Genomic DNA, 9,035 nt, shown 5'->3' with positions numbered 1-9,035 from the left:
AGAACCAAGGTATCAATCCAGTAGGAGGCCACGCTCAAGTCCCTCGTACCTGCACAAAACGATAGCTACTCGCAACCAACGGGATTAGGGGTTGTTAATCCCTTCACGGTCACTTACGAGAGTGAGATCTGATAGATATAATATTTTTGGTATTTTTGGTATAAAGATGCAAAGTGAAAAGTAAAGGCAAAGTAAAAAAGCAAAGCAAGATTAAAGTAATGGAGATTGATATGACGAGAATAGACCTGGGGGCCATAGGTTTCACTAGTGGCTTCTCTCAAGAGCATAAGTATTCTACGGTGGGTGAACAAATTACTGTTGAGCAATTGACAGAATTGAGCATAGTTATGAGAATATCTAGGCATGATCATGTATATAGGCATCACGTCCGTGACAAGTAGACCGAAACGATTCTGCATCTACTACTATTACTCCACTCATCGACCGCTATCCAGCATGCATCTAGAGTATTAAGTTAAAAATAGAGTAACGCCTTAAGCAAGATGACATGATGTAGAGAGATAAATTCATGCAATATGAAATAAACCCCATCTTGTTATCCTCGATGGCAACGATGCAATACGTGCCTTGCTGCCCCTTCTGTCACTGGGAAAGGACACCGCAAGATCGAACCCAAAGCTAAGCACTTCTCCCATGGCAAGAACTACCAATCTAGTTGGCCGAACCAAACGGATAATTCGAAGAGACTTGCAAAGATAACCAATCATACATAAAAGAATTCAGAGAAGATTCAAATATTATTCATAGATAGACTTGATCATAAACCCATAATTCATTGGTCTCAACAAACACACCGCAAAAAGAAGATTACATCGAATAGATCTCCACAAGAGAGGGGGAGAACTTTGTATTGAGATTCAAAGAGAGAGAAGAAGCCATCTAGCTACTAACTATGGACCCGAAGGTCTGAGGTAAACTACTCACACTTCATCGGAGAGGCTATGATGATGTAGAAGCCCTCCATGATGACGGCCCTCTTCCGGCGGAGCTCCGGAACAAGCCCCAAGATGGGATCTCATGGATACAGAAAGTTGCGGCGGTGGAATTAGGTTTTTGGCTCATGTTCTGATCGTTTGGGGGTACGTAGGTATATATAGGAGGAAGGAGTACGTCAGTGGAGCTCCGAGGGGCCCACGAGGCAGGGGGCGCGCCCTAGGGGGCTCTCCCCACCCTCGTGACCGCCTCTTTTGTTCCTTGGCGTAGGTTCCAAGTCTCCTGGATCACGTTCGGTGAGAAATTCACGTTCCCGAAGGTTTTATTCTGTTTGGACTCCGTTTGATATTCCGTTTCTTCGAAACACTGAAATAGGCAAAAAACAGCAATTCTGAGCTGGGCCTCCGGTTAATAGGTTAGTCCTAAAAGTAATATAAAGTGGAAAATAAAGCCCAATATAGTCCAAAACAGTAGATAATATAGCATGGAGCAATCAAAAATTATAGATACGTTGGAGACGTACCAGGCATCCCCAAGCTTAATTCCTACTCATCCTCGAGTAGGTAAATGATAAAAAGTGAATTTTTGATGCGGAGTGCTACTTGGCATAATTTCAAGGCAAATTTTCTTAATTGTGATATGAATATTCAGATTAGAAAGATTCAAGACAAAAGTTTATATTGACATAAGAAATAATAATACTTCAAGCATACTAACAATGCAATTATGTCTTCTCAAAATAACATGGCCAAAGAAAGTCATCCCGACAAAATCATATAGTCTGGCTATGCTCTATCTTCACCACACAAAGTATTTAAATTATGCACAACCCCGATGACAAGCCAAGCAATTGTTTCATACTCTAACTTTTTCAAAACTTTTTCGATCTTCACGCAAAACATGAGCGAGAGCCATGGACATAGCACTATAGGTGGAATAGAATGGTGGTTGTGGAGAAGACAAAAAGGGAGAAGATAGTCTCACATCAACTAGGCGTATCAACGGGCTATGGAGATGCCCATCAATAGATATCAATGTGAGTGAGTAGGGATTGCCATGCAATGGATGCACTAGAGCTATAAGTATATGAAAGCTCAAAAAGAAACTAAGTGGGTGTGCATCCAACTTGCTTGCTCATGAAGACCTAGGGCAATTTGAGGAAGCCCATCATTGGAATATACAAGCCAAGTTCTATAATGAAAGATTCCCACTAGTATATGAAAGTGATAACATGAGAGACTCTCTACTATGAAGATCATGGTGCTACTTTGAAGCACAAGTGTGATAAAAGGATAGTAACATTGTCCCTTCTCTCTTTTTCTCTCATTTTTTTATTTATTTTTTTATTTGGGCCTTTTCTCCCTTTTTTGGGCTTCTTTGGCCTCTTTTTTTTATTTTTCGTCTGGAGTCTCATCCCGACTTGTGGGGGAATCATAGTCTCCGTGATCCTTTCCTCACTGGGACAATGCTCTAATAATGATGATCATCACACTTTTATTTTTCTTACAACTCAACAATTACAACTCGATACTTAGAACAAGATATGACTCTATATGAATGCCTCCGGCGGTGTACCGGGATATGCAATGAATCAAGAGTGACATGTATGAAAGAATTATGAACGGTGGCTTTGCCACAAATACAATGTCAACTACATGATCATTCTAGCAATATGAAAATGATGGAGTGTGTCATAATAAACGGAACGGTGGAAAGTTGCATGGCAATATATCTCGGAATGGCTATGAAAATGCCATAATAGGTAGGTATGGTGCCTGTTTTGAGGAAGGTATATGGTGGGTGTATGATACCGGCGAAAGGTGCGCGGTATTAGAGAGGCTAGCAAAGGTGGAAGGGTGAGAGTGCGTATAATCCATGGACTCAACATTAGTCATAAGAACTCATATACTTATTGCAAAAATCTAGAAGTTATCAAAGCAAAGTATTACGCGCATGCTCCTAGGGGATAGATTAGTAGGAAAAGACCATCACTCATCCCCGACCGCCACTCATAAGGAAGACAATCAATAAATAAATCATGCTCCGACTTCATCACATAACGGTTCACCATACGTGCATGCTACGGGAATCACAAACTTCAACACAAGTATTCTTTAAATTCACAACTACTCAACTAGCATGACTTTAATATTATCACCTCCATATCTCAAAACAATTATCATGCTTCAATCTTTTCTTAGTATTCAGCACACTCAAAAGAAAGTTTCACAAATCTTGAATATCAAAGCATATTATTATTAAGCAAATTACCATGCTATTAAGAGACTCTCAAAATAATTTAAGTGAAGCATGAGAGATCAAAAGTTTCTTCAAAACAAATCCACCATCGTGCTCTAAAAGATCTAAGTGAAGCATATAGAGCAAAATTACATAGCTCAAAAGATATAAGTGAAGCACATAGAGCAAAACTACTTAGCTCAAAAGATATAAGTGAAGCACATAGAGTATTCTATCAAATTTTAATTCATGTATGGCTCTCTCAAAAGGTGTGTACAGCAAGGATGATTGTGTCACACTAACAATAAAAGACACAAATAATACAAGACGCTCCAAGCAAAACACATATCATGTTGGTGAATAAAAATATAGCTCCAAGTAAAGTTACCGATAGAAGTAGACGAAAGAGGGGATGCCTTCCGGGGCATCCCCAAGCTTTGGCTTTTAGGTGTCCTTAGATTATATTGGGGGTGCCATGGGCATCCTCAAGCTTAGGCTCTTGCCACTCCTTGTTTCATAATCCATCAAATCCTTACCCAAAACTTGAAAACTTCACAACACAAAACTTAAAGTAGAAAACTCGTGAGCTCCGTTAGCGAAAGAAAACAAAATACCACTTCAAGGTACTGTAATGAACTCATTATTTATTTATATTGGTGTTAAACCTACTGTATTACAACTTCTCTATGGATTATAAACTATTTTACTAGCTATAGATTCATCAAAATAAGCAAACAACACACGAAAAACAGAATCTGTCAAAAACAGAACAGTCTGTAGTAATCTGTAGCTATCGCAAGATCTGGAACCCCAAAAATTATAAAATAAATTGCTGGACGTGAGGAATTTATCTATTAATCATCTGCAAAAAGAATTAACTAAATAGCACTCACCAAATAAAAATGACAGCAGTTCTCGTGAGCGCTAAAGTTTCTGTTTTTTACAGCAAGTTCAACAAGACTTTCCCCAAGTCTTCACAACGGTTCTACTTGGCACAAACACTAATTAAACACAAAAAACACAACCAAAACAGAGTCTAAATAATTTATTTATTACTAAACAGGATAAAAAATCAAGGAATAAAAATAAAATTGGGTTGCCTCCCAACAAGTGCTATCGTTTAACGCCCCTAGCTAGGCATAAAAGCGAGGATAGATCTAGGTATTGCCATTTTTGGTATTAGAAAAGGAAATAGCAAGCTTGCTATCTATAGAATTAATCTTCCTATTTTGATAAAGCACATGGCCATTAATGGTAGAAGAAATATTAAGTACGTTACGGAAGTTTGTATCTAAGCTAGCCTTTATCTCTTTAATAGATTCGTTTTGGTAAGAAAGCAAGAGAGATGTGATTTCAGTTTTCTCATTAATGGGGTGCCCAAATATAGTTTTCATACTCGCATAGGTATCTATGGAGTTCCCTTCAAGAAAACCCCCCTCGAAAATAGAATCTAAAACTTGTTTGAACGAAGCGGGTAGCCCAACAAAAAAGCTTTTTAAGTAAACCTCAATTTGATATTGGGGTACATAGCTAGCCCGGATCCTTAACAGCCTATCCCAAGCATCTTTCAAGGATTCATCAAGTAAATAGCGAAAAATTCTAGAATCATATTCATCAAAATTACTAAGGTTCTCATTGATAACTCCGACAAGTTGTTCTATAGCATTCTGATTCATGAGTTTAGATAAGATAGCAGGATTGTCTAAAGCACTAGAACTTGGGAGAGAACCCCCCAACTCTTTTTGGTTATGACATGACGAGGGAAAAGAGGCAAACAGAGAAAGAGAGGGAGGATAGAGAGAGAGGGCGAATAAAACGGCAAGGGTGAATTGGGGGAGAGGAAAACGAGATGCAAATGGCAAACAATGTAATGCGAGAGATAGGGATTGTGATGGGTACTTGGTATGTTGACTTTTTGCGTAGACTCCCCGACAACGGCCCCAGAAATTGCTCGTTGTCGGGAGTCAGATCTTGACTTGACTTGTGCGAACCTCCCCGGCAACGGCGCCAGAAATTCTTCTTGCTACCTCTTGAGCTTGCGTTGGATTTCCCCGAAGAGGAAAGGATGATGCAGCAGAGTAGCGTAAGTATTTCCCTCGGTTTTTGAGAACCAAGGTATCAATCCAGTAGGAGGCCACGATCAAGTCCCTCGTACCTGCACAAAACGATAGCTACTCGCAACCAACGCGATTAGGGGTTGTCAATCCCTTCACGGTCACTTACGAGAGTGAGATCTGATAGATATAATATTTTTGGTATAAAGATGCAAAGTGAAAAGTAAAGGCAAAGTAAAAAAGCAAAGCAAGATTAAAGTAATGGAGATTAATATGATGAGAATAGACCCGGGGGCCATAGGTTTCACTAGTGGCTTCTCTCAAGAGCATAAGTATTCTACGGTGGGTGAACAAATTACTGTTGAGAAATTGACAGAATTGAGCATAGTTATGAGAATATCTAGGCATGATCATGTATATAGGCATCACGTCCGTGACAAGTAGACCGAAACGATTCTGCATCTACTACTATTACTCCACTCATCGACCGCTATCCAGCATGCATCTAGAGTATTGAGTTAAAAACATAGTAACGCCTTAAGCAAGATGACATGATGTAGAGAGATAAATTCATGCAATATGAAATAAACCCCATCTTGTTATCCTCGATGGCAACGATGCAATACGTGCCTTGATGCCCCTTCTGTCACTGGGAAAGGACACCGCAAGATCGAACCCAAAGCTAAGCACTTCTCCCATGGCAAGAACTACTAATCTAGTTGGCTGAACCAAACGGATAATTCGAAGAGACTTGCAAAGATAACCAATCATACATAAAAGAATTCAGAGAAGATTCAAATATTATTCATAGATAGACTTGATCATAAACCCACAATTCATTGGTCTCAACAAACACACCGCAAAAAGAAGATTACATCGAATAGATCTCCACAAGAGAGGGGGAGAACTTTGTATTGAGATTCAAAGAGAGAGAAGAAGCCATCTAGCTACTAACTATGGACCCGAAGGTCTGAGGTAAACTAATCACACTTCATCGGAGAGGCTATGATGATGTAGAAGCCCTCCATGATGTCGGCCCTCTTCCGGCGGAGCTCCGGAACAGGCCCCAAGATGGGATCTCGTGGATACAGAAAGTTGCGGCGGTGGAATTAGGTTTTTGGCTCCTGTTCTGATCGTTTGGGGGTACGTAGGTACATATAGGAGGAAGGAGTACCTCAGTGGAGCTCCGAGGGGCCCACGTGGTAGGGGACGTGCCCTAGGGGGGCGCGCCCCCCACCCTCGTGGCCGCCTCTTTTGTTCCTTGGCGTAGGGTCCAAGTCTCCTGGATCACGTTCGGTGAGAAAATCACGTTCCCGAAGGTTTTATTCCGTTTGGACTCCGTTTGATATTCCGTTTCTTCGAAACACTAAAATAGGCAAAAAAATAGCAATTCTGGGCTGGGCCTCCGGTTAATAGGTTAGTCCCAAAAGTAATATAAAAGTGGAAAATAAAGCCCAATATAGTCCAAAACAGTAGATAATATAGCATGGAGCAATCAAAAATTATAGATATGTTGGAGACGTATCATACCCCAATTGCGAAGATGGCAACATAAATCTCGGTACCGTACTGGAATTTCTGCAGTGGAAGGCAGAGAATGTTGTGCCTGACAAAGGATTTGAGAAGCTACTGAAAATATTGAAGAAGAAGCTTCCAAAGGATAACGAATTGCCCGACGGTACGTACGCAGCAAAGAAGGTCGTATTCCCTCTAGGATTGGAGGTGCAGAAGATACATGCATGCCCTAATGACTGCATCCTCTACCGTGGTGCATACGAGGATTTGAACGCATGCCCTGTATGCGATGCATTGCGGTATAAGATCAGACGAGATGACCCTGGTGATGTTGACGGCGAGCCCCCCAGGAAGAGGGTTCATGTGAAGGTGATGTGGTATGCTCCTATAATACCGCGGTTGAAACATCTGTTTAGAAACGAAGGGCATGCCAAGTTGATGTGATGGCACAGAGAGGGTCGTAAGAAAGAAGGGAAGTTGAGAGCACCTGCTGACGGGTCTCAGTGGAGAAAAATCGAGAGAAAGTACTGGGCTGAGTTTGCAGGTGACCCAAGGAACATATGGTTTGGTTTAAGCGCGTATGACATTAATCCTTTCGGCGAGCAGAGCAGCAATCACAGCACCTGGCCCGTGACTCTATGTATGTATACTTCCTCCTTGGATGTGCATGAAGCGGAAGTTCATTATGATGCCAATTCTCATCCAAGGCCCTAAGAAACCCGGCAACGACATTGATGTGTACCTAAGGCCATTAGTTGAAGAACTTTTACAGATGTGGAATGGAAACGGTGTACGTGTGTGGGATGAGCACAAACAGGAGGAATTTAACCTGCACGCGTTGCTGTTTGTAACCATCAACGATTGACCCGCTCTCAGTAACCTTTCAGGACAGACAAACAAGGGATACCACGCATGCACGCACTGTTTAGCTGACACCGAAAGTATATACCTGGACAAATGCAGGAAGAATGTGTACCTGGGCCATCGTCGATTTCTTCCGACCAACCATCAATGTCGAAAGAAAGGCAAGCATTTCAAAGGCGAGGCAGATCACTGGAAGAAGCCCGCCATGCGTACCGGTGATCACGTACTTGCTATGGTCAATGATTTACACGTAATCTTTGAAAAGGGTCCCGGCAGACTAGCTGTTCCGAATGACGCTGAGGGACACACACCCATGTGGAAGAAGAAATCTACATTTTGGGACCTACCCTACTGGAAAGTCCTGGAGGTCCGCTCTTCAATCAACGTGATGCACGTGACGAAGAACCTTTGCGTGAACCTGCTAGGATTCTTGGGCGTGTATGGGAAGACAAAAGATACACCTGAGGCACGGGAGGACCTGCAACGTTTGCACGAAAAAGACGGCATGCCTCCAAAGCAGTATGAAGGTCCTGCCAGCTACGCTCTTACCAAAGAAGAGAAGGAAATCTTCTTTTAATGCATGCTCAGTATGAAGGTCCCGAATGGCTTCTCATCGAATATAAAGGGAATAATAAATATGCCAGAGAAAAAGTTCCAGAACCTAAAGTCTCATGACTGCCACGTGATTATGACGCAACTGCTTCCGGTTGCATTGAGGAGGCTTCTATCGAAAAACATCCAATTAGCCATTGTGAAGCTATGTGCATTCCTCAAAGCAATCTCTCAGGAGGTGATCGGTCCAGAAATCATACCAAGGCTAAGGAGTGATGTGGCGCAATGTCTTGTCAGTTTCGAGCTGGTGTTCCCACCATCCTTCTTCAATATCATGACGCACGTCCTAGTTCATCTAGTCGATGAGATTGTCATTCTGGTCCCCGTATTTCTACACAATATGTTCCCCTTTGAGAGGTTCATGGGAGTCCTAAAGAAATATGTCCGTAACCGCGCTAGGCCAAAAGGAGGCATCTCCATGGGCCATCCAACAGAGGATGTCATTGGGTTTTGTGCTGACTTCATTCCTGGCCTTAAGAAGATAGGTCTCCTTAAATCGCGGTATGAGGGGAGACTGACTGGAAAAGGCACGCTTGGAGGGGACTCAATAATATGCAGGGATGGGCATTCTTGGTCTCAAGCACACTACACAGTCCTACAAAACTCTACCTTGGTGACCCCGTATGTCGATGAACACAAGAACATTCTGCGCTCCAAACACCCGGAGCAGTGTGACAACTGGATTACATGTGAACACATCAGGACTTTTAGCAGTTGGTTGGAAACACGTCTCAGAGGTGACAACATTGTTTGTGGTGAGATGTACTCGTTGTCCAAGGGACCATCTTCGACTGTGCT

Source organism: Triticum dicoccoides, chromosome 7A (assembly GCF_002162155.2).
Source record: "Triticum dicoccoides isolate Atlit2015 ecotype Zavitan chromosome 7A, WEW_v2.0, whole genome shotgun sequence".
Lineage (NCBI taxonomy): Eukaryota > Viridiplantae > Streptophyta > Magnoliopsida > Poales > Poaceae > Triticum > Triticum dicoccoides.
Note: the sequence above shows the minus strand (reverse complement) of the source record.